The 27,960-nt window shown below is 39.3% G+C and overlaps 1 pseudogene; it reads right to left on the bottom strand.

Moving 5' to 3' along the window:
• LOC129506952 (fructose-bisphosphate aldolase A-like) lies at positions 1 to 25,966 on the bottom strand (annotated as a pseudogene).
• Positions 25,967 to 27,960: the final 1,994 nt, after the last annotated feature.

The following is a 27,960-nucleotide window of genomic DNA, read 5'->3' as shown; positions in this document are numbered from 1 at the left end:
TGGCAGTGGGCTGGAAAGAGCAACGGAGTTAGCATATACAGACAACACCACACACCAATGTCACATGGGAGGCCAAAGTGATGGGAAAGAGCAGCCTGGAGCCCAGGTGAGGCCCTCTCTTCAAGAGTGAGTGTGGGAGAGGGCGGGGGCTGGAGTGTTGAGGGGGCAGCCTTAGAACACCTCCGCTTAGTAGGCGTGCTTAGAGATGAAGAGGGACTGGCTGGCTGAGCCCCGGCCTGACCACTTGGGGTGTACTTTCCTTGACAGGCGAGGCTGTTGGCCAGGGCTCGCTTGATATACTCCTCCTGGGCAGCCTTCAGGTTCTCCTTCTTTCCACCCCAGGTCTTCAGGGCAGAAGCCTGTAGGGCTCGGCCATAGGAGAAGGTCAGGGCCCATGGCTTCAGCAGGGGGCACTTGTTGATGGCATTGAGGTTGATGGATGCCTCCTCCTCACTCTGGCCGCCTGATAGGAAGGTGATCCCAGTAACAGCGGGGGGTACTGTGCTGCGCAGTGCTGTGACAGTTGCCATGGCAATCTCCTCGTGAGAATATTTATGGGTGCAGGCCTGGCCTGGGGTTACCATATTGGGCTTCAGCAAAGTGCCTTCCAGGTAGGTGTGGCGGTCACTCAGAGCCTTGTAGACAGCAGCCAGCACCTTCTCGGTTACATACTGACAGCGCTTCAAGTCATGGTCCCCATCGGGGAGGACCTCAGGCTCCACAATGGGCACGATGCCATTCTGCTGGCAGATGCTGGCATAACGGGCCAGAACGTTGGCACTTTCCATGATGGCAAGGGCTGAGGGGGTGTGTTCCCCAATTTTCAGCACACAGCGCCACTTGGCAAAGTCAGCCCCGCCCTTCTTGTCCTGGGCACCGCGCTCAGACAGCCCTTGGGGGGGTAGTCTCGCCATTTGTTCCTGCCAGGGGTCCCACACCTTTGTCCACCTTGATGCCTACACCACCACCCTTGGATTTGATGACTTGGGGGAAGGGACGCCCATCGTCGGTCTTCTGGTGCGGTGTCTCGTGGAATAGGATGACACCCCCAAGGCGGGGTTGACGCGGTCGTCGGCGGTCAGCACAGCTGGCGGTGGGAGCGCCGGTTCTCCCCCGTGTTCTCGGTGCCAGTGGGCTGCAGCCTCTTGGCGACGCTCCCAGTGGACTCATCTGCAGCCAGGATGCCCTTGCCCGGAGCCACGGTGCGGTGAGCGATGTCAGGAAGCTCCTTCTTCTGCTCGGGGTCAGCGCTGGGTATCGGTAGGGCCTGTTGCCGGTCAGTTCCTGGCACGGGAGGGGGCGGGTTTGCGGGGCGCGGGGTGGAGGGCGGCGGGCCCCCGAGCGGACTGAGGGAGCGAACGCGGCCGTGGTCACCAGGACCCCGGTTCGGCCTACAGTGAGTCTTTTAACATAAGGGAGCGGATCTTAGTTAAAACTAGGTGAGGGTAATGGTATCATAGTTTAGGACTGATGCACACTGCGAGGCAGGGCAAAAGGTTTAAAGCAATAAGAAGGATAAATTATGGATTAATAAGTTTCTTTCAGGGAGTTCCTAGAAAGTGGCTTGCAACTTTTATCTTCCTGCGTAAGAGTTTACTAAAATAATAAAATCCTACTGTGGATGCCACTGGAATAGTAAAGTCATATTATGTAAACAGTAAGCAATATGAATGTAAATGGTTTTGGTTCTCACCTGCAACAACTGAATGAATACCTTGTAGATATTTATAAAGTGAACACTACTCAGCAATAAAAAATGAATAAACTATTCCTACATGCATGAGTTTTACAGGCCTAATGGTGAATGAAAAAAGGCAGATGCAGGAGAGCCCATACTGGATATGTTCAAGAAGAGGAAAAACTAATCAATAGAGGTAGACTGTGGCACCTATGGGGAAGAGGGGCAGGTGCTAGTTGTATTGCCTGCCAGTATGGCCTAAGAAGGGGTCCCGGGATCTTTTTTTTTTTTTTTTTTAAGATTTTATTTATTTATTCATGAGAATACACAGAGAGGAGAGAGAGGCAGAGACACAGGCAGAGGGAGAAGCAGGCTTCATGCGGGGAACCTGATGTGGGACTTGATCCTGGGTCTCCAGGATCAGGCCCTGGGCTGAAGGCAGGTGCTAAACCGCTGAGCCACCCGGGCTGCCTGGGTCCCGGGATCTTAAGCACGTTGGAAATAGTCTATGTCTGGGTGGTGATTACACAGAACTTCATTGAGCTCTATACCCAAGATTAAAATACTTTATGGACTTTATATGTCTTACCCCAGTTAAAAAAACATATGAACACATTCGAAGAAAAAGATATGTATTATATACATTAAAACAGTTGTTCAGGGTGGGGCAGTGAAAGAATGGGAGGTATAAGGAGAAAAAGGAAATTATGAAAACAAACAAGAAAGGACCCTTGCAAGCATCAAAGATGACAATGCATCATGAATAGCGATTATGTAATGATTCACTCAACTTTCTCCTCTGGAGATCCCAAATTATATATATTTAAGAGAGAATTTTTTAAAAAGATAAAATCAACTATAAAATGTACATGTATCAAATATTTTGTTTAACTCATTAATGAGGGAATCAGTAAGATGTTACAACTAGTTCAAGAGATAATTTAAAGTGCAGAGACTTACAGGGAATAATGACTCTTGAACTGCATTTCCAAATAGATGCAAAACGGATCTACCCACCCAGTGGATCTATTTATTCATTGATGCAACAATCAATTGCATTTCACTGGACACAATCAATTTGTATTTCTCTGGACAAGAATCATTTATATTATCAGTTTTCTAAAACCAACAGAATATAAAAAAAAACAAACAACAAACCAAAGACAGTGAAAAGATGAATTTCCTAGGACAGATGAGCTAGAGAGGATAACCACCATTGAGCTTTTTCATACTCTTTCTTAATACATATGTATATATACACACATATTCATAAAAAGTATCTTATAATGAATATAACACTAGGAGGTCTGAGTAAGACATGTATATGGGCCTGTTTTAGCCCTGGAACCTTAGATTTTCAAGTGCTGATTTAGAAATTTAAAATGCTCAGTTGCAAAGGAACCTTAAAGGTCATCTATTTTTTTTTTCTTTGAAAGGATTTATTTATTTATTTGTGACAGAGAGAGAGAGAGAGAGAGAGAGAGAGAACATGAGCTGTGGGGAGGGGCAGAAGGAGGGAGAAGCAGGCTCCCTGCTAAGCAAAGAGCCTGATATGGGGCTGGATCCCAGGACCTGGAGATCATGACATGAGCCAAAGGCAGATGCTTAACTGACTGAGCCACCCAGGTGCCCCTGAAGGCCATCTATTTAAAAAATGCCTCAAGTTACAGGAATGGCACTTTCTTGAAGATTTTTGGCCACAGTCAACAGAAGGGATACATTTTAAGAAGCAACCTTGCCTTCCAAATGTCCAGACATCACCCCCCTACCTCTCAACCACCTATCTTCCTGCTGGCATGGCTGGCCCTGATTCTAAAATCTGATTTCATTGTGTATTTTTATTTTTATTTATTGACTTATTTTCAGTGATCTCCACACCCTACATGGGGCTTGAACCCACAACGCCGAGAACACAAGTCACATGTTCTTTGGACTGAGCCAGTGAGGCACACCTCATTGTGTATTTTTTTAAAAATGTTGTATGAAAGGTGCTTGTGTGGATTTCTGGAAGAATATCAAGATGTCTTTTTCGTGATCATTGTCTTTTAGGTTTCTGTCTCAGGCAGTGGAGAAGATGCAGCCCAATTCTTGATCATGAGCCAGAGGAAAGGCAGGGAGCTCTCAATTTCACAAAAGGAACAAAGCTTCATTTATAGCATGCCACCACACATGATAGAATTTCATGAGTCAGTCGATAAGGATAATTAAACAGTGTAGGTCAAGGACCAGATACAACCATTCAACCTCCTTAAAATCCATTAGGCAAAAGCTTGAGAAACATTATTTGAAAGTGGCAATATTAAACCATCGGTGCAGTTTCTTAACGTGCCTTATTGCTGCTAAACAATGTCGAGAAAGTAATAAAAATAAGAGCCCAAAACCTCAGCAACATAATTCTATTTTGAAGTTCATTTTTGATAAAGTAAGAATCTTTTTCTCTCCCCCACTGTGTGAATTCCTTACTCTTGTGCTTCTCTTCTGCCCTTTCCCTCGGCTGGCTTCTCTCCTCTTCAAAATCCTTCTGGGAGGCAAGCCAATTTTCCCCCCATCTTTTTAGCACCAAATCTTTTCAGCACTTTTAATACATAGTTTCTTCTAGCACTTTTTAAAATATTGGCTTGATTGAGTTATAATTCACCCATAATAAAATGTACTCCTACTGAACCCAAGTTTGCTGAGCTTTGACAAAATGTATACCCTGCTAACACCATCACCACAATCAAGAAAGAATATTTCCATCACCTCAAAAAGCTCCCCCATGACCTTTGCAGCTAATTTCCCCACTCCACCATCACTTTTGTCCCCAGTTACTGCTGGCCACTCTAAATTAGTTTTGCTTTTTCCAAAGTTCCACATAAATGGAATCAAAGAGTACCAGTTGGTACTCTTTGGTGCCTAGCTTATTGGGTGGGGTCTGCATAATGTTCTTGAGATTTATCTATGTTGTTGTGTATTTCAGTATTTTGTTCCCTTTGCTTGTTGTGTTGTGTGCCATTGCACAGATATACCCCAATTATTTGATCCATTCACCTGCTGTTGGAAATTTGGGCTGTTTCCAATGTTTTGGTGCAGTAAATAAAGCTGATATGAACATTTATGTACAGTTCTCTGTGTGGACATATATTTTCATTTCTCTCTGGTATGTACACATATATACACATGTATATATAAATATGTATATGTATGCACACACACATACAAATATATACGATCATATGTCAAATGTATGTTTAACTTCATAAGAAAACACCTGAACTAATTTTTGTAGTGGTTGTACCATTTTGTATTCCCACCAGCTTGATGTGAGATTTTTTTTTTTAAAGATTTTACTTATTTATTCATGAGAGATGGAGAGAGAGGCAGAGACACAGGCAGAGGAAGAAGCAGGCTCTCTGCAGGAGTCCAATGTGGGACTCCATCCCCAACCCCTGGATCAGGCCCTGAGTCAAAGGCAGACGCTCAACCACTAAGCCAGCCAGCCGTCCCTTGATGTGAGATTTTCAATTCTTCTATATCCTCACCAACACTTGATATGGTCAGACTAAAAAAATTCTTTTAAAATTTTAAAAGCTTTTATTACATAGCATTTTATTTTTTTAAAAGCCATAGAATACATTTTCACATTAGAAATTCCTACAGTGGGAAAATAATTTATTACTTACAGTTTTATATTTGTGGACAGATTATCTGGGACAAGTAAACACATTTGAGGATTACGTATCGGTTTAGAATCAGTAGTATTTTGATACATCTCTAAGGGAATCTCTTCCATACATGGAGCTTCTCTATACTCAGAAGCTCCCCAGGCTTTTCTTCCCAGGATTTAGAAATTAGTAATGTGAAACATCAGTATTTCCTAATTTTAGTTTCCCTGGGACATGTAACCATCAGAAATTGGTATCAACTGATAGAAAAGTTTTCAAAAATTACACTGACATACTTTCTGCAAAGTCTTTACTTATGAATTAACAGTCTTACCCTTTTTCCATTACTCCCAGGACAGACACAGAAGGTTGATCAAATATTGATAGTAATAAAGCTAAATTCCCTTCAAGATTTTGATAAACTAAATGGCAAAAGCTCATATACAATGTGCAGTTACACTGTGAGTTTTGTGAGAAGCTGGGAGACAACCCCATAAACTCACCAGAATAAAGAACTCAGTCTCCAAGATTCTTGGATACAATTCCTCTAGAACCTTTTCCTCAGAGACTGAATTCTAAAAAATAACCATGTGATTAGGAGAACTTTGTCTTATCAATGGGCTTATCTGTTATTTCCTCCTTATTGTGAGTTGAATGGCATGACAAAGCAGAGGCAAAGAGGTATATAATCATTTCTCAAGGTTTTTAAGTCAAAAAGGTCAGAGCTTTCACAGCATGGCAACAGCTTTGCAGATGCCCACATCATGATAGTTGAAATAACAGAGCCCAGCGAGGGTGAAAGCTAAGAGTGCCAAACGCCTGCCCTGGCAGCTTTTTGCAAAGCATCCCCTTGAACATAGTAACCATTTGTCCAAGGTCCCAGTGACTATGGAGAGTGGGGGCTGCAGCCAGGGAGTCGTCCACCGCAGAGCCAGGATTCAAATAAAGCAGCTGGAAGTAGGCCCGGGAGCAAAACACTGACAACCCTCTCCCGAGTCCAGTGGAGAGATGCTGCCTTAGAATCAGAATGGCGGTTTGGTGACAGGTGAATGTGCTGTGTTCTACACCATCCTGGGGTAGGGAGAAATGCTGAGACATGAGCAAGTCCGACCCTGGGATGCATAGACACAGAGCTTGGTCTCCTTGCACACCACACAGAACACGCGGCCTCCAGAGACTCATTATCTCTCTTCTGTAGGCTCAAAGTCACTCCCAGATTTAAAAATTTTTGTTAGGACACCTGGATGGCTCAGTGGTAGAGCGTCTGCCTTTGACTCAGGGCATGATCCTGGGGTTTTGGGATTGAGTCTTACATTGGGCTCCCCATGGGGAGCCTGTTTCTCCCTCTGCCTATATCTCTGTCTCTTTCTCTGTCTCTCATGAATTAATAAATAAAATCTTAAAAAAAAATTTTTTTCTTACTCTAGTGGATATGTAGAGATCTCTGATTGTGGTCTTAATTTACACTTGTCTGCATGCTAATGATAGCATGTTTTCATATGCATCTATCTTCTTTTGTGAAGCTCTGCTTTGATTTGTGGTTTGGGGTCTTTTTTCTATTTCTCAAATACCACTAGCTTGTTCCCCTCACCACCATTGATTTGCTTTGAAGTTCTTTCCCCAGATTGTCACAGACTGACTCCTCATCAGCAAGACCTCATCTCAAGTAACACCTCCTCAGAGAAGCCTTCCCTCTGCATCACCTTACCCTGTTTGGTTGCTTTCATAACATTTTTATGACTATCTGAAATTATTTATATATTTGTTTACATTCTATCATTTGTCTATCTCCACCAGGATGTAAACTCCACAAGAGTGGGTCTTTGCCTGGTTCATGGGCAACAAGGAAAATAAACTATGTAATCAAGGCTGAACACAACCATTCAACCTCCTGAAAATCCATTAGTTGAGAGCCCAGGAAGCATTATTCAAAAGCTGCAATATTAGATTGTTGTTGCATATTTAGAAGGCTTTATTGCTGCTGCTAGCACAGTGCATGGGCCACTGTAAGTGCTCGATAGGTATTTGCTGAACAAATGGCAGTGTAGATTTCACAAAGTGCTCTCGTAAGAGTCCCACTTCAATCATCATTTATTCAACTCACATTTGCTGAAAACTATGGAAATATGCCAACCGTTATGTGGATATAAAGAAGAATAATTATTCCTACTTTTGAGTTGCTTATGATCTTTTTTAAAAAATGAATTCTTATTGCAATATTAATATATGTTAATGATAGAATGTTAAATAATACAGAAGAAAAAGTCACTGCTTCTCCAAGTTCAAGACTTCTTCTCAGAGATAACCATTATTAGTAGTTTCCTTTGTATCCTTCCAGCATGCAGATAATCACACACATGTGTACACCCACCCGCTCACGCACACACACACACAGACACACACACATACGCACACAAATGGCATCATAAGAAAACACAGTTTTAAGTTGCTTATGATCTTATGGTGGAGACTAGGGTTAGCAGACTTAGTATGCAAAAATACAGAGAGCCCAGTTAAATTTAAATTCCAAACAACGAACAAAAATTTTTAGCGTAAATATGTCCCAAATATTGCATGGGATATACTTCTACTAAAAAATTATTTGTTGCTTAGCTGAAATTCAGACTTAACTTGGCACCTGTGTTTTACCTGACAACCCTGGGTAGAAGCAGACGTTCCAAATGATAAATTACAATGGGGTGCTGTATTTGCAGGAACAGAAGTCAAGACAGTCAAGACATGGGTTAAGGGACCATAGAGGAGAGATTGACTCATTCCGTCAGGCAAAAACAGGAAAAGCAGACATTTGCACTAGGATCCAATATATGAATAGGAGTCTGATAGTTGGAATTAGAGAAAAATGTCAGGAAAGAGCATATGCAAATGAGAGAGCTGTGGAGAGATTGGGCAGGCTTGGAAAATAGTATGACATTTAGTGTCAGAGAAGTTTCAGGGCCCAGTGAATTTGTGCGGATAGAATAACTGGAATAGGGAGAAGGTAAAGGGCAGATGGGATCAGATTATGAAAGATTCTCTGTACAAGTTAAGAGAGGTATTATTATTCTATAGACCAGCATTTGCCAGATTCTTCCTATCTCTACCTTTAGGAAAAAAAATTCTAGAATTCCTTTCATAGAAATATGTGATCTTGCAAATCCTCTTTGGATTTTTAAAATCATTTTTATGCTATACTATACAGTAAACTGAAGCAAAAATATATAACTATTGTATTACAAAATTTATTTTAAATATACTCCTGGGGCACCTGGGTGGCTCAGTGGGCTAAGCGTCTGCCCTCTGCTCAGATCATGGGATCAAATGCTGCATCAGACTCCCTGCTCAGCGGGAAGTCTGCTTCTCCCTTTCCTTCTGCCTCTACCCACAGCTTGTGTGCTCTCTCCCTCTCTCTCAAATAAATAAATAAAATCTTAAAAAAAAAATACACTCCTTGGGATGCCTGAGTGGCTCAGTGGTTGAGAGTGCCTTTGGCTAAGGGCATGATCCCAGGGTCCTGGGATGGAGTCCCACATTGGGCTCCCTGTGGGAAGCCTGTTTCTCCCTCTGCCTATGTCTCTGCCTCTCTTTCTCTGTCTCTCATGAATAAATAAATAATCTAAAAATCTTTAAAAAGTATACACTCCTTAATGTCAGTAATATATGGAGACAAACCTTGATTCTTCCCCAATTAACAATGAGTGTGTTTAATTTACTTTTAATTCTATAACAAGTGTGATTTGTTAACTAATAAATTAGGATGTGACATATTATATACAGTGTTTGGCTTTGAGGCCAAGCATATACTAAAGTGTGGAAGTGAAATTTGATTTTGCCCTATGGCATCAGAAAGAGTTCAAATTCTTTTCATAACCTGATGTGCGGATTTACTGCATTTTTGCATCTTAAGATATCAACAGATTTGTGTTTATCTTTTAACATTTTGTTTCTTAATGACAGGATAGGAGACAAGGTTTCAGACTTCTCTTGGTAAATAATACATGGCAGATATGCACAGTATTTACATCCAGTGAATTAAATTACATTCCAGCCAAAGGGAAAATAATTGCCACTATACTCCCTCTTTTTAACACTGTTTTTATAATTACTTGATGTGCCTTCAAAGCTTTTGATAAGAGTCATGCAATAAACAGATCTGTTGAAGTTCTACATGAGGCAAATTAGCATTATTACTGTTTTTTCACCCCATCACCTTGTTATATTGCAATATTTATGTTCTACAGGCTTTTTGTCTTTAACCAACGGTTTATATAGCTTAGTGAATTATCAGGCTAACAGCCTTGAAATCACTGTTCATATCAGAAGACAGAGACTTTCCTACACATATTCTGTCCCCATCTCAATTCATCCTTCCCTCAAGACTAAGCACTATCTTGACTTTATGATATTTGCTTCCGTATTTTTTCCTTACAGGTTTATAACCTAAGTTTGCTAAACTTGAAATTGAATTCTATAGTTTTACTTGCTTTTGTTTTGTTTTTGTTTGAGACTTTTAATTTACAGGTCTCTTCTTCATCTCTCTTGTTTTTCTCTTTGCTTATTTGTTCTAGAAATATGATTGCTACTATAGTTGCCCACAGCCTGGATTTGCTGATTATATTCCCCTTTGAACATGTTCCTTTGCCCTCTGTTATTCCTATAAATTGGTATTTGGATTTTGAGCCTTAGTTAGACTCAGATTTAATTGTTTTAGCAAGATCGTTTCATAGTTGGTGGTATATTCTTCATTAGGAGGCACATAATGTTCTGTTGTTTCTCTTTTGTGCCCTAAGCCAACTTGGATGCTTAATATTCAGATGATTTAATCTTTTGGGGTTGCAAAAGGTAAAATTCCCATTCTCACTTTCCTTCTTCATTTATTGGAAATAATTTATAAGGAGAAACTTTACCTCATCTGTTATTTGATTATGTAGTAAGTATACAGTCCATATAGGAAAGGCAGGTTAAAGAATTCTTTCCATTTGCTTACTAATTTTCAAAATGAATAGCATCTCCAAGGTGACCAACTAGCTGTGTGTGTGTGTGTGTATGTGCACATGTATGCTCGCATACACATACGTATGTGATAATGAACTCATGAATTTAAACATTATTGATGTGTTCAGACCTCCCATAGATATTACCCTTACTCATCCTAAAATTGTCTCATCTTTGTGACAACTCTTCAGATTGGCTCCCAAGTCCTCAAAAGATATATTTTTGAAGTCTGTTAACAAGAATTTGAATGTAAGAAAAGACCACAAAGGAAACAGGAATTTCACACCAAAAGGATTTGATTTGGCTCACTTAAGGAATTTTGTTCTGTAGTCTGTGCCTGCCTTAATTCACTGGAAATTGAATTTTCTTTAATATTGTTAGTCTCATACCTGTGTGGGTGGCAAGATTTACCAAAGACAAGCACTATTAGAATGTGAATCATAGAAACTCTTCCTGACTCTAAGAGAAATAAAAGGTCTGACAGGTCCAAACTATCTTTCTTGCTGGGAAATAACCATGACTGGCCTTGAAGAGGAACCACCCTCTCCTCTAGGTGATGCATAGCTGAGCGCAGGCAATAATTCAGTCTCTGGAGCACTGGCGCTGTCTGGGTCCATTTATGTCCTCAAGCCTCTTTGCCCTTAAGTGCAACTTCTCTTACTAGACTCTGTGTTTAACCCCTTGGAAACTGTTTGGTAAAAAAAAAAAAAAAAAGAAAAGAAAAGAAAGAAAGAAAGAAAGAAAGAAAGAAAGAAAGAAAGAAAGAAACTTTCGTATAGGGAAGTGTTGGGTTTTTCAGTGAAATATTTTAAACACACTGAAAAACAAAAGGGGTAATATTACACACATCTGTGACTATCTAAAATTCACAAATTTTATTATTCTCTCATATTTGCTTTAGACCATTTTTAAAAAGAAAGAAAAATTAAGTTTGTGGTCCTCTTTGTTCTTACATTAGCCCTGTTGACCTCTCTCATTGCAGAAGCAACCCCTATTCTGATGTTGATATATCATCCCTGTGCATATTTTTATGCTTACATTCTATATGTTCATATCTATGAAAAATATTTAGAATTGTGTGGTTTCAAAGTTTATATAAATGTTATCATGCTGCATGGCATCTCAGTCACTAACCTGCTTTTCTCACTGACTATTTTGTTTTTAGAATCTGTCTATATTGATATATCAAGTGTATTGACTTCACTGGTACACAGTAGTCCATTATTTGAATATACATGAATGTATTTATGTATTCTCTTACTAATGTACACTATGCTTCTCATTCTTCCCTATTATAATACAATAATATCCTTGAATATGCATGTGGGAAATTTCTATGTCGAAGCCGAATTTCTGGGGACACAGGGTATCATAAATCTTCAACTTCACTAGATATTGCCAAGTTACTCCCTGATGTGGTTGTATTAGTTTTTTAAAAAGATTTTATTTATTTATTCATGAGAGACACACACACACACAGAGGAAGAGACATAGGCAGAGGGAGAAGCAGGCTCCACACAGGGAGCCTGAAGTGGGACTCGATCCCGGAACCCCGGGGTCATGCCATGAGCCAAAGGCAGACGCTCAACCGCTGAGCTACCCATGCATCCCGGTTGTATTAATTTATAAGCTCATCAACAGGGATTGAGAGTCCCTATTTCCCCATAGTTAGTGTTATCAGACTTAAGTTCTTGTCAATCTGATGGATGTGAAAACGTACCTCATTGATGTTTTAATTTTTATTTGCCTGATTACTAGTGAAATTGAATATCTTTTCCCGTATTTGTTGGCCATTCTTTTTTTTTTTTTTCTTCTTCTTCTATGAGTTGTAGGGCAGCGTTCTTGAACACGTCAGTGGGTGGTGTTATAACGGGGATAGTCAGGGACAGGAGGTACTACATGCTGACGTCACCAATTTAAGTTTTTACCTTAAATCCATGTGCCTTCCTATTCTCCTGTGCATTTCTTGTGTCAGGTATCCAAGAGAATAACATTAGGCAGATTAACTCGACCAAAGAGGAAAAATAAGAAAATAAACTCAAGGGTGGACATTAAAAAAAAAAAAAAAAAGAAAGAAAAGAGACATTGAAATCTGCTTGGGTTTACACATTTAGAGTTTAGGTTTGCATTCACACTCCATAACTTTGCTTTTCAGGGTCCTCACTTCTCTCTCTATAGTCTTTGAAGGGTATATCTACATTTTCTGGTGTTTTGGGTAGATAAATGAACAGATTATTCTCAGAGGTGGAATATGTTGTGGGGAAGACTGGGGCTCTGGAATCAGGTACTAGTTTGATTACTGGTTCTGTCACTTTAGTAGTTTTATGAACTTGAAAAAGTTTCTTAGCCATCCTAGATTTAGTTTCTTCAAGATAACTTCAATCTAACAATAGTACCTTCTTCATTGTGTTGTAGTAATGATCTATGGAGGTAATACATGTAAGTACTAAGAACAGTGCCTGGGGCACAGTAAGACCTCAATGTCAGTTATAATTCATCATCTCAAAATATACTATGTAACTCAATGTTCTTATCTTGGGTGGAGAATTTTGAAAGCTCATATGACATTCCTATAAGTAGATGTGATATTTTCTATGAATGATAGACGTAACAGTAACTTTAGGGTGATTTAAGTGAAAATGATTCAAGTGCTAACAGAATTTCATCACGGTGTTAGGGAAAAGATGACTGTGTTATGAAAATTTTCATTCACTCATTCATTTATTCATCAAGCATTTATTATGACTTATGATGGGCCATGAGTGGATATTCTATACAAGACAATGGGGAAATAAAAAAGTTAAATGATACTTAGTACCTGCCAGTAAGAAGTTGAGTAGGGGAGGGGTGCCTAGGTGGTTCAGTTGGTTGGGTGTCCAACTCTTGATTTTGGCTCAGGCATGATCTCAGGATGGTGAGATTGAGCCCCACATGGGGCTCTGCACTGGGCATGGAGCCTGCCTGAAATTTTTTCTCTCCCTCCCTCTTCACCGCTCCCTCCCCACTTGCACACACTTTCTTTCTCTCTAAAAATAAATAAAAAAAAAAAGTTGAGGGGATCCCTGGGTGGCTCAGCAGTTTAGTGCCTGTCATTGGCTCAGGGAGTGATCTGGAGTCCCGGGATCGAATCCCACGTCAGGCTCCCTGCATGGAGCTTGCTTCTCCCTCTGCTTGTGTCTCTGCCTCTCTCTCTCTCCCTCTCTCTCTCTTTCTCTGTCTCTCATAAATAAATAAATAAATAAATAAATAAATAAATAAATAAATAAATAAATAAAATCTTTAAAAAAAGAAGTTGAGTAGGAGAAATAGCCACATAAGTAAATTCTTTTTTTTAATTTTATTTTTATTTTTATTTTTTAAATTTTTATTTTTATTTTTATTTATTTATGATAGTCACACACACAGAGAGAGAGAGAGGCAGAGACACAGGCAGAGGGAGAAGCAGGCTCCATGCAGCGGGAGCCCGACGTGGGATTCGATCCCAGGTCTCCAGGATCGCGCCCTGGGCCAAAGGCAGGCGCCAAACCGCTGCGCCACCCAGGGATCCCCACATAAGTAAATTCTAATTTAAATAATTGGAGGCACCTGGGTGGCTCAGTGTTTGAATATCTGCCTTTGGCTCAGGTCATGATCCCAGGGTCCTGGGATTGAGTCCTGCATCGGGCTCCCCGTTGGGAGGCTGCTTCTCCCTCTGCCTGTGTCTCTGCCTCTTTCTTTGTGTCTCTCATGAATAAATACATAAAATCTTTAAAATTTTTTTTCAAAAAATTTTACAAGGGTACAGTGGGAGTGTAAAGGAAAGAATTACCAACACTACACGAATGCATTAGGAGAAGAGCTTCTACAAAGAAGCAAGTAATGAGGAGGGAGACTTCCCTAGTGCCTTTCAAATTCTACAGGTAGCTGCTGTTGGGTTGGATCAGCAGGGAGCTCCATGGTTAAAGGTGGTATTGGAAGGAGAGGCATGGGAACATAGTCAAGGTAGGAGGGTACTTGAACCAGGTAGTCTGTGGATTCATTGCCAGGTCAAAGATGCAAAGGAGTCATTGAGGGGATCCAAAGTTAATGGCCAGGGTTGTGAAAGCATGGTTCAGGGCAGGGCCAAGGTTCATCTGGGAATAATCAGTGGAGTTGGGGGTACAGCCCAAAGAGACAAGAGGAGGTTTATTATCCAAGATCTGGCTGGTGATTTAGGCTCATTTAATCAATGAGCATCTTTGGCTGTTGTTGAATGCCAGCCTTGGGATAGTGTAAAGTTGCTTCAAGGAGCCCTGCCAGATTGAACAGATGTCACCTAATTTGCCATCTCATAAGTCTGGTTTCCTGGTTATTTTTCCTTTCTATTCTAGTTCATGTGGGTATACTCATCCTGAGCAAAATTTTGCTAAAATTTAAAAATCCTGCTTAACAAGAGTTTCATTTCCATTGGGCCATATTTAGATAGTAAAATACATGAGTTGTCTGTATTAGGTGAAATGTGTCCTGTGGAGATTGTGTTTAGTGGTTTTGATATGCAATTGTATCAGTCTTGCTTAAGAGCGTAATGAGGGATTTCAGGGGAAGGTGACCAAACTGTGATGATTCAATGTGAAGGGTGGCCCAAAAGGAGAGTTGTTTGATATCCCAGCTACTAGATTAATGGGCCAGATTTAAATGCTAAAAGCATGTCCGGAACTGACATCTATCACCAAATGCATGCCTGCAAGAGCTGTGGCCACTTGGCAAATAATCCACATTGTATGCCTTGCCTTCTTACTTGTGCTATTAATTTGCTTTCCATGGATCAATGACTGTAAAGCGTGATGAGAATTTTGGCCAGATCAAGAATGATTTATCAGTCTCTACAGCAATGGCCTGCTTGCTGGTATTAGCCAGCAAGGCAGTAGCACTTCTGTAACTTTGGTAAAGTTCACAACTGGGGAGAGATAATTAAACCCAGGCACGAAGCTCAGAAGTCTTTGAAAGCTTCTCGTAAGGTTACCTTCTACTTCAGGATTTGAGGCTCAATTCAAAGGTTGTCCTCTGAAATATTAGAAACTTCCCAAACCAGCACATTTAAAATAATACTACTAAATAAAACCTCTAGACAGCTATCTTATCATTAATTCAAAGAACACCTGTCTGTCTCCCTTTAGGTCTTTTTAATAAATTACTTTTACCCCTAGACAGACATCCTATCCCTCTGCCAAGTCCTTACCTACACACTGGATTCATCTTAATAGAAGAACATAGATGGATGTTAATTGCTGCCATAAGAAAGCTTAGCCTTCCTGGATATAAGGAAATGAGCTTCTTTGTGGGGTAGGTCTCTTCTGGAATCCCTAGGCAGATGTGGCAAAAGTTACCCTGAATCTAAGGTATTGAACTGGGCAGAAGAATCTGGCTCACACACTAAGAATAGTCTTAACATTCTATATTTTCAGTTTTCTACTTCAGTGGAAAAGGTTAGAAGTGAAGAGAGAAGAGACAGCTCAGCTTTTTTAAGTCTCTATGACCTGACAGATGAAAGGGAGTGTGTGTGTGTGTGTGTGTGTGTGTGTGTGTGTGTGGTAGGAGACAATAGAAGGACACGGTGTGATCCTTAACGTGTTTAAATAAGAATCCAAAGCAAAGGGAATGATCTACCTAAATGTCATGAGCAGGCCTGTGAGGGGGGATTATGGACAAATCTTGAGGTATATGCTATTGCCAGTTGCATGCTTTCCTTTGTTCTCTCTACAGCAGTGCACAGGCAAGTCAAAGCATTTGAAGGCACAGTGTGGGGTGTGTTTTCTTTTATTTCCTTTGTTCGTTTGGTTTTATGTGGTCTGTTATAATCTGTTTCCAAGGAGAGAAGCGAATTTCATAATTGTACTTTCATCCCCTCTCTTCCTAGTGAGCCAAGCACTGGATTAAGCTTTGATGCCCTTGGAAGCCCACTACATCTCCTCAATCTTGGTTCACTTCACTGAGCCTTGGCTTTGGGGTATGAAGCAGAGGAGCTTGGTGTCTAGCACATGGTGGTGGCACATGGAAGAGGGGTGCTGGAATACAGATGATGGGGCAGACTGTTTCCGTTATCCAGAAGTGTTCCTAACAGAGGTCCTCTAATCTTTAGTATGGCTGTAGTCATAGTATGGCTATAGTCATAGCTGGTATGGACTGGGTCCTAATTGTTTTGGAAAGTAAAGTTCTGGGTAGATGTTGTTGGGAATTATGTTCAACTGTTATGGTAACTAGATCACCCTTTAATTATTAGGGATGCTGTCTCACTTCTACAGAGCACTACAGAAGTGGAGAATCTCCGAACCCAAATTTTGTGCTCTGTTAGATAGATGATCTAGGAAGGCAGGGAGGCAAATGGAATTTTTTTTGAGGCCTTTGAGTAGCATTTTACAAAATAAAAATATAAAGAAGCTACTAGAATCAGAGATTGTATGGTTGGCTGTTCTAAGGAGAGACATGACTTCCTTGATGATCAAAGAGTCAGTAGTGAGTACATATGTTGGAAGCGGACAGTGATGGAGAGGGAAAATACCCTTTTTTTTTTGAGGATAGTCACAAATAGGGTAGTGTTTTTGTTTGAGGGAGGGGAGCAATCTGAAATGAAGTCCATTGCCAGAATGTCCCCACTTAGATTTAGAGTTGAGGGATGCCTGGGTGGCTCAGTCAGTTAAGCATCTGCCTTCAGCTCAGGTTATGATCCTGGGATCCTGGGATTGAGCCCCATGGCAGTTGGCTTGCTCTGTGGGGAGCCTGCTTCTCCCACTTCCTGCTGCTCCCCCTGCTTGTACTCTCTCTGTCTCTCTCTCTGTGGGTGTCAAATAAATAAATAAATAAATAAATAAATAAATAAATAAAATCTTTTTAAAAAAAGATTTGGAGTTGGAAAAGAATGTTTTATTTTATTTTATTTTGGAAAAGAATGTTTTAGATCTTCACATCATCTTGACCTATTCCTAACTCTTAAAGTCTCTAATGATTATGGTTAGGGTTTTTTAAAAATTATTTTATTTAATTTCTTTTAAGAATATCTATGCCCAACTGAACCAGCTAGGTGCCCCAATGATTGCAGTTTTAAATGGAATTATCTAAGGTGGTTTGTGGATGAAAATCTTTCAGGCTTTGACACAGAGTAGATCATCCTAGAGACCTTTTGAAGTCTTGACTCTGGATCTTCTTAGCAGAGTTCTGGAGCTCTAATAAGACCTATAGCATTTTCTTGTTCAGCTGAAAATTGTGGCTGGATGACTAAGGAGTTCTTGCACCAACAATGTCCCAGGACCTGGTGGGCTCACATTCTTTTTATTTATTTATGTATTTATGTTACTTTTTTTTTTTTTTAAAGTAATCTCTATACCCGGTGTGGGCTCAAACTCACACCTCCAGGATCAAGAGTCAGGATGTTTTTCCCACTGAGCCAGCCAGGGGAGAAGCTGGAGATTTAACCTCAGGCTCTCAAGAACTTATTTCCTGGTCTGACCCCACAGTGGCCTATTGTCATCAGCCAATCGGATCAGAGAGTTTGTGGTACCAGGATTGGTGAAGACGTGAGATTTTCATCTCTGTTCTGTGGTTCTCAAGCCTAGAGAATCATCAGAATCACCTGGAAGAGCTTGTAAACTTTATAGAATTTGAAGCCTCTGGAACTTGTTTTATAAAAACAAGCTTACAAAAACTTTCTCACATGGTTCTTATTATCAGCTGGGTTTAGGAACTACTGTATATAATACCTTTCAGATCCAGAATGTTGAACAGAATCCTGTAACTCAGCATATTAACGTTCTTGCAAACCAGGTCATCCAGGGCCCCAGAAGGACTGGGATCAAAGGGTAATTAAATTGAAGCTGCTGTCATATTTTATACACATTGAGTTTCTTTTCTTTTCTTTTTTAAAGATTTCATTTATTTATTTATGAGAGACACACAGAGAGAAGCAGAGACATAGGCAGAGGGAGAAGCAGTCTCCCCATGGGGAGCCCAATGTAGGACTCAATCCCGGGACCCCCGGATCATGCCCAGAGCCGAAGGCAGACACTCAACCACTGAGCCACACAGGTGTCCCTATACACATTGCATTTCATGTTCATTTTAGATTTATAAAAGCCCTTGTTTTCTGAAGCACACACTACTGATCAGAACTTGCCTTGGGATCCATCAGAACACCCTTGTGATTGGCAGGTGAGTTGGAGGACAGCCATTGAGCTTCCTGGCCTGAAGATATTTCCTAGTAGTCATCATAATCTGATGTTCCAAGAATATTCCCCAGTTTAGATATGGAGGGATATACCTACTACCTTTAATTTTGTAAGACTGTATTCTCATTTATACTTGAGGTTAGAGTATTCTCATTTATACTTGAGGTTAGAATATAATAAGGTACGGGAAATCCCTAAGCAATTTTCTTCCCCTCTATTAACAGAATGGGTAGCATCAAAAAGGTAGTGAAATGGAAAAAGTGTACAATGATCAAGGCCGAGGCAGTAATGGAGATGGTGGAGTCGGTGGTTATCTTGGTGACATTGGTGGTGGTCACGATGTAGGAATGCTGGTTGTAATTCAGGCAAATGGCCGAGATAGCAGCTATTGCCCAAGGCTGGCTTTCTTGATCTTTTTCGCATGATGAGTGGTGAGTCAGCTACTTTTAAAAGGCTAAGAACAGAGTGAACAATATAAATCAAAGTTTTATAAATTAAATATTTCCAGTTTGACTCATACTATCATTTCAGTGACATTAAATCTTTATTTCTGAATGACCTTTCATTGTCAGTGATGGAATATTTTAGCCTTAAGTCACTCTGCCCTGTTTGCCTCTGTAACACAGTTACTTTGCAAAGGAACTCCTAAATGAATACTGGAATTCATGTTTATTTATTTATTTAAGATGATTTATTTATTTGAGAGAGAGAGAGAGAGAGGAAGAGAGAGCATGAGTAAAGGGAGGGGCAGCAGGAGAAGCAGACTCACCACTGAGCAGGAAGCCTAACATGGGTTAGGACCCTGGGATCATGACCTGAGCCAAAGGCAGATGCTTAACCAACTGAGCTGCCTAGGTGCCCCTGGAACGCACACTTAAAGAATCATTTTGTAATGAGTAATTAACATATGTCACAATTTATTAAATATTTCTATTTTTCATCAGATGAAAATTTTTTCATAATGAGAATTCTAAGAGAAATATACTGTATAATACATGCCCGAGGCTATATAGCTCATGAGGAATAAATTTAAAATATTTAAATTTGATATTTTAAAATATTAAAAGACAAATTATATATTCCATTTTTTCTTAGGATGTTGACAGATTATTCAGCTAGGAAATGAAAATAAATAGCAAAAATGTGTTAATGACATTCTAGATATTAAAATGACAAAAATAACATTTTGTAGCAACATGAAAATTTTTCTCTCTGAAGTTTAAAAGTGCTAAAGATGGGGTACTAGAAGAAAACAGAACACTTACGAAAGAGAATAATTTCATTTAAAGCCAATTAAAAATATATTCCACCACAAACTGTCCAATGTAAATTTCAATAAGAAAATGACTCAATAGGTGTGCCTGGGTGGCTCAGTTGGTTAAGTGTCCGCCTTTGGCGCAGGTCATGATCCCCGGGTCCTGGAATCAAGCTCTGCATGGCTCTCTGCTCAGGGGAAGCCTGCTTCTCCCTCTGCCTGCCACTCCCCCTGCTTGTGCTTTCTCTCTCTGTCAAATAAATAAATAAAATCTTAAAAAATGATTCAACAAACCAAATAATTAAATGACATAGCATAATAATTTAAATTATTCTAATTGTCCTATGCTCCCTTTTAGGTGTTGTGTTTTGGTCATTATCATCATCATCTTGTTATTTTTTGTTGAGCAATACTATATGCTTGGCACTACCCTGGAAATTTTACACATGGGATTCCTTTAAATGCTCACAACAGCCTATGTGATGTCTGTAATTGTCTCCATTTTACAAAGAAACTGAGGCTCAGAGGTTTTTGAGCAACTGATCCAAGAACATATAGTCAATGAACAATGGAGATAGGGATGAATCCAAGATCTAAGACCAAGGTTAAATATTTTTTGCAGAGTATCTGGGTGCTAATTTTTTTTCACCTAACATTATATCACAAACATTTTTCATGTTTGCTTCACAATCTTAACCCAACGTTCTGTGAACATTGGCTGTGATCCTCCACTGGGATGCACTGCCCTCTAGTGGAATTATGTCATAAAGATCTTTTCACCCTCCCCCTGCCCCCAGGGTGAAAAGGGGTTTTCTATTGCATAAATCTCTATAGTTACTATTTTAATTAAGATAAAATATTAAAAGATATTTTTCCTCTCTTCTTTAAAAAATGATTATTTCCAAGGGGCGACGGGGTGGGAAAATAAAATGAACCCTAGAGAAGTTCGGAAATGCATTCTAAGGAATGAGATAAGAATTCATTGTTCTTGGCATTGAAATCAACATGGCTGCTCTGTTCTCTGAAGTACCAGGATATTTCAAGCATCTTCCTTCAAATTACATTAAAGGCTTGAGGAGGTGTCACATTGTGTGAGGACTAGCACTGAAAGACAAAGTAGACTCTCCTGAGATCCATGAAGAACTTGAAAATATATTTAAAACATAGGAAATTTATACGTATCAGAATTTGTTATCCTCTGAGCCTCACATTAATTTTTCTAGTTTTTCAGTTTTAGATATTTTTCTAATGCATGTCTTTCACTTTGATATTGTTAAAAATCATCATAGTATTAAAATGCATAACTGGGTGGCTTTGGTTTCATTAGGAAGGACTTGGGTTAATATTGTATTGTTTTGGAGAAAACAACAGGGATAATTTTTTAATTTTTTTTTAAAGTGAATTGGGCCATTATTTCTGCTATTGTTCATTAAAAAAAAAAAAAAAAAGCCCTGAGCAAAATTGCTGATGTTATCTCCCAGAAAAGGGCTGACTGGTGAGTTGTAATTGCTTTGTGTGCAGCCAGCAGGGCATACTGTGGAGAGGAGGGGGAAACCTGCCAGTTTCATCTTTATTAGAGAGCTGGCTCTTTAAAATTAGATGTCTTTTTATGCTTAGTGAATGACCAATAGGAAAAAGAAAGAGCAGCAAAGCCAGGCTTATATAGGATATATGATACTCATTAAAAGACAAGAGGTGCGGTGCCCAAGGGTTCTTAAGGAAATTACATCTCTTCATGCCAACATTAAAATTGTTGATGTCCTCTGAGCTTAGATTTAAAGATAAGGGAGAGGATGGTCAAAACCTAACAAAAACATTTATTTTTATTTTATTTATTTATTTTTTATTTATGATAGTCACAGAGAGGGAGGGGGGCAGAGACACAGACAGAGGGAGAAGCAAGCTCCATGCACCGGGAGCCCGACGTGGGATTCGATCCTGGGTCTCCAGGATCGCGCCCTGGGCCAAAGGCAGGCGCTAAACTGCTGCGCCACCCAGGGATCCCACAAAAACATTTTTTAAGACAAAGAGTCTAACAAATAGTACACAAATAAGGTACTCGTACAAAGGGTAAAGAGTCCATGACAAAAATGCCCTTTAAGTGTAGAGATGTTAAGATAGATCAAAATCATGAAATATACATTTAATAAACTTATTCACTGTGGGTTTTGTCGTTTTGTCCAGCTTTATTGAGGTATATTTGACATACAACATTGTGTAAGTTTAAGGTGGTGATTTGATACATTTTTTTAAAAAGATTTATTTATTTTAGAGAGAAAGAGCACCTGGGTGTGCAAAGGCACACATGCAAGGGAAGGAGCAGAGGGAGAGGAAGAGAGAGAGAAGCAGATCCCTGGAGCGTGGAACCTGACATTGGGCTGGATCTCAGGACCCTGAGGTAATGACCTGAGAGGAAATCAAGAATTGAACGGTAAAAGACTGAGCCACCCAGATGCCTCAGTTTGACACGTATTCTAAATGATTAGCTCCATAATGTTAGCTAACACTTCCATCACCTTATGTAAATACCATTTCTTTTTATGGTGAAAACATTTAATATCAACTCTCTTAACAACTTTCTAGTACATAATACAGTATTGTTAACCATAATCACCTTATTGTACATTAGTTTCCCAAAATGTATTCATCTTATAACCAAGAGTGTGTACCCTATGACCAACACCTGCCTACTTCCCCTATCACCTTACCTCTAGTAACCACCACTGTACTCTTTTTTTTAATGAGTTCAACTTCTTTAGACCCCACAAATAAGTAATATTGTATAGTATTTATCTTTCTCTGACTTACTTCATTTAGCTTAATGCCTTAAGGTCTATTGATGTGGTCACAATTGGCAGAATTTCCTTTTTTCTCATGGCTGAGTAATATTCTGTTGTATATTATACCACATTTCTCTATCCATTCATCTGTTTAGGCTGTTTCCATATCTGGTGAATAATACTGCAGGGAATATGGGAGTGCAGATATCTCTTTGAGATCTTGATTTCATTTTCACTAGGTATATACCCAGAAGTGGGATTGCTGGGTCACATGGTAGTTGCCTTTTTTTTTTTTTTTTTTTTTGTGGAACGTCCACACTGTTTTCCATAGTGACTTTACCATGACCAATTTACATTCCTATCAACAGTGAACAAGGATTTCCTTTTCTTTACATCCTCACCAACACTTTTTATCTCTTGTCTTTTTTATGAGTGGCATTTTAATAGGAATGATACCTCATTGTGGTTTTGATTTGCATTTCCCTGATGACTGGTGATGTTGAGTACCTTTTCATGTATCTGTTGGTCGTCTGTATGTCTTTGGAAAAATGACCATTCAGTTCCTCTCACCATTTTGTAATTGGATTGTTTGTTTTTGCTATAGAACTATATATATTTATAAGGCTTATATATATTTATATATATTATAAATATTTATATTTTTGACATTTACCCTTTATCAGATACATGATTTGTAAATATTGTCTCCAATTCTTAATACTGCCTTTTCATTTTGTTGATTTTTCTTTTGCCCTACAATAGCTTTTCAGTTTGATGTAGCCCCACTTACTCATTTTTGCTTTTGTTGTTTGTACTTTTGTCATATCCAAAAACCATTGCAAAGATCAAAGCAAAGGAGATTTTCCTCTATGTTTTCTTCTATGAGCTTTCTGGTTTCAGGTCTATGTTAAAGTCTAATCTATTTCAAGTTAATTTTTTTGAGTGGTCATGGTCAACTAATATTCGACAAAGGAGGAAAGACTATCCACTGGAAAAAAGACAGTCTCTTCAATAAATGGTGCTGGGAAAACTGGACATCCACATGCAGAAGAATGAAACTAAACCACTCTCTTGCACCATACAGCAAGATAAACTCAAAATGGATGAAAGATCTAAATGTGGGACAAGATTCCATCAAAATCCTAGAGGAGAACACAGGCAACACCCTTTTTGAACTTGGCCACAGTAACTTCTTGCAAGATACATCCACGAAGGCAAGAGAAACAAAAGCAAAAATGAACTATTAGGACTTCATCAAGATAAGAAGCTTTTGCACAGCAAAAGATACAGTCAACAAAACTAAAAGACAACCTACAGAATGGGAGAAGATATTTGCAAATGACGTATCAGATAAAGGGCAAGTATCCAAGATCTATAAAGAACTTATTAAACTCAACACCAAAGAAACAAACAATCCAATCATGAAATGGGCAAAAGAAATGAACAGAAATCTCACAGAGGAAGACATAGACATGGCCAACAAGCACGTGAGAAAATGCTCCGCATCACTTGCCATCAGGGAAATACAAATCAAAACCAAAATGAGATACCACCTCACACCAGTGAGAATGGGGGAAATTAATAAGGCAGGAAACCACAAATGTTGGAGAGGACGTGGAGAAAGGGGAACCCTCCTGCACTGTTGGTGGGAATGTGAACTGGTGCAGCCACTCTGGAAAACTGTGTGGAGGTTCCTCAAAGAGTTAAAAATAAATCTGCCCTACGACCCAGCAATTGCACTGTAGCCAAACTGTGGAAGGAGCCTCGGTGTCCATCGAAAGATGAATGGATAAAGAAGATGTGGTCTATGTATACAATGGAATATTACTCAGCCATTGGAAACGACAAATACCCACCATTTGCTTCAACGTGGATGGAACTGGAGGGTATTATGCTGAGTGAAATAAGTCAATCGGAGAAGGACCAACATTTTATGGTCTCATTCATTTGGGGAATATAAAAAATAGTGAAAGGGAATAAAGGGGAAAGGAGAAAAAATGAGTGGGAAATATCAGAAAGGGAGCCAGAACATGATAGACTCCTAACTCTGGGAAACGAACTAGGGGTGGTGGAAGGGGAAGTGGGCAGGGGGTGGGGTTGCCTGGGTGACGGGCACTGAGGGGGGTACTTGATGGGATGAGCACTGGGTGTTATTCAGTATGTTGGCAAATTGAATACCAACAAAGAATAAATTTATTAAAAAAATTGTTTTGAGTAGGATAAGGTAGGTGTCCAATTTCATTTTTCAGGTGTTTAATCCTGTTTTTCCATTATTATTTATTGAAGAAACAATCCTTTCTCTATTGAGTCTTCTTAGCTCCTTTGTCAAATATCAATTAACCATACACATGCAGGTTTATTTCTGGGTTCTCAGGATGCCTGGGTGGCTCTGCGGTTGAACACCTGCCTTCAGCCCAGGGTGTGATCCTGGAGTCCTGGGATTGAGTCCCAGATCAGGCTCCCTGAATAGAGCCTGCTTCTCCCTCTGCTTATGTCTCTGCCTCTCTGTCTCTCTCTGTGGCTCTCATGAATAAATAAATAAAATCTTAAAAAGATAATTTCTGAGTTCTCTATTCTGTTCCATTGGTATGTGTCTATTTTATGCCAGTACCACACTGTTTTTATTACTATAGCTTTGTAGTATAGTTTGAAATCAAGAAGTTTGTGCCTCCAGCTTTGTTTTTCTTTCTCAGAATTGCTTTGGCTATTTGGGGTCTTTTGTGGTTCTACACAAGTTTTGGAATTTTTTTTTCTATTTCTATGAAAAATGTCCTTGGAATTTTGATAGGGACTGCATGGAATGGCTTTAGATAGCGTGGATATTTTAACAATATTAATTATTCTGATCCACAAAAAGGGGATCCTTCATTTATTTGTGTTCACTAAGAGTTGATATTCAATGTATCGTATTTAGAATCAAGACTTGCCTAAGTAATGAACTTTGCTATTTGTAGTCCATAAATAGTACATAATATTAAGTATCAAAGTAAATGTTTCAGTTAGAATACTTTCAGGATTTTGATGTTTTCTTTTTTTTTTTTTTGATGTTTTCTATAGGTCCCTCTACTTTCTAATTATTCTAAATGCTTGTAGAGTGTTAATACTCTAAATTAGGATTTCTCAACCCTCATTGAGGCTAATTCAGTGTGTGTGTATACACTGTGAAATGTCTAACAGCATCCCTGGCCTCTAACCACTAGATTAGTGGTTAGATTAGTTGCCACCAGTGGCAACCCCTACCCCCACCACCTCATTAGGACAATTAAAAAATATTTCTGGACGTTGTCAATATCATCAAAACACTTTGGCATGGATGTTTATTAATGCGGTGAGAAAATATTATAGTATGGTAGATTGTGTTTTCCAAAGATCCTTACCTCAATGTAGTATATATACTCCACCTCACTTGCTCTTGTAATGTGATCTTGATGTACCTCCATCATTGAGAGGTGATGGGTAAGAAATGGGGTCTATTATATTTTCCCTTGAACCTGGGTGGAGCTTTACAACTGCTTCACTCAGTATAAGGGGGCAGATGTGATGTCATATCACTGAGGCTAGATTATAAAAGGCAACACAACTTCCCCTTGGCTCTCTCTCTGAAGATCTGACCTTGGAACCTATCTACTATGTTGTGAGGAAGCCCAGGTCACATGGAGAGGCTATGAATGCGTATTGATTCCCCAAACTCCAGCCAGGCCTCCATCATAGCCAGCACCAACAACCAGACATGTGAGTTAAAGAGCCTTCAGATGATTTCAAACCCCTAGGCTTCAAGTCTTTGGCTGAGGCCCCAGACATTATAGAGATGACCTCTCCCTGTTTGAATTCTAGATCCATAGAAACTTTAAGAGGTAGTAAATTCTTCTTGTTTTATTTTATTCTTCTTATTTTATTTTATTATTTTTTAATTCTTATTTTAAAAAAACTATGTTATCAGATAATTTCTTATACAGTAATAGATAATAAAAACATGTAGGTTAAACGGACTCTAAACTATGGAGAACAAACTGATGATTATCAGAGGGGAGGTAGTTGGGGGGATAGGTAAAATAAGCAAAGGGAATAACTATACTTATCATGATGAGCACTGAGTAATGTATAGAATTGTCAAATCACTATATTGTACACCTGAAAATAATATAACACTGTATATTAACTATACTGGAATTAAAATTTAAAAAACTTAAAATAGTTAAATCAGATCCCTCCCAAATATACATAGAATACATATAAATAAATAATAAAGAAAGTCTAATATCACTTTATTAGGATAGGGATTAGCCCATAATACTATGTTACACTTCTATCCCCACAACACAGAGGCATTCCAAAGAGAAAGAAGTCTGAATCTTCCTGAGTTCCATTAAAAACAAAGCAAAACATTCAAAACAACCATATCTATACCATAACTACCAGAATCTTTCCTATACCACCATCTTTATCACTAGTTCACAGAAACATCACGATATTGACCTAAAATATGGCAAGCACCGTCAAACTGAATCAATTAACATTTTAGGGGAATTTTCATTCCTACAAGCAAACCACATTCAGCTGCTAGAAGCACATGAACTAAAAGGCCATGAGTTTAGTTTTATTTTTTAAGCCACATGGGCATACCCACCTGCTACAAACAAGAGACCTATAAAGGTCAGACTGTAATATAAAAGTCTTCTTCAGAGGAATTACAAACTCTGAACAGTGATGTCCCCTGGAATTAAGTGACTTTAAAATTTTAGAGCAAGATAAATTAGTTAGCTTTTTACAGGATTTTATTAGTTAAAAAAGACCTTTGGTTATAACTAACAGAAAATTCAGCCAACAGCAAATTAACCAAATGTTTATTTTTCCCATGTAATAAGAAACTTGGAGATTGGGGCCCTTGACCATGGTTCAGAGGCTTGACTATCATCAAGGGCAACATTAGTGTGGTTCTCTTTGCCTTGCCTCTTGGGTCACAGTCATATTATAAATACTGTAGCTCTAGAGATCCCATCTGTGGTCAAGGTTGGAAGATCAAAAAGGAAATGGTAGTGCCAGCAGATTTCTCCTTACATCACGTTGTGAAGAAAAATCCCATGGCCACTCCTAGTGTGAAGGAGACAGGGAAAAGAAATATTTAGTTTTCACAGCCTCTGTACAAGAGGTAGGCAAGGGAGAAATGTGTTGGGTGAGCCTCCAGTGTCTGAAATTACTTCAGAAATGACAAGTTGGGCAGCCCTGGTGGCTCAGTGGTTTAGTGCCGCCCTCAGTCCACGACATGATCCTAGAGACCCAGGATCAAGTTCCATGTCGGTCTTCCTGCATGGAGCCTACTTCTCCCTCTGCCTGTGTCTCTGCCTCTCTCTCTCTCTCAATCTCTCTGTGGGTCTCTCATGAATAAATAAATAAATAAAATCTTAAAAAAAATAAAGTTACTACAGAGAATCTT

This window comes from Nyctereutes procyonoides, unplaced genomic scaffold, assembly GCF_905146905.1.
Source record: "Nyctereutes procyonoides isolate TBG_1078 unplaced genomic scaffold, NYPRO_anot_genome, whole genome shotgun sequence".
In the NCBI taxonomy this organism is placed as follows: Eukaryota; Metazoa; Chordata; class Mammalia; order Carnivora; family Canidae; genus Nyctereutes; species Nyctereutes procyonoides.
This window is presented reverse-complemented; position numbering and strand designations above follow the sequence as displayed.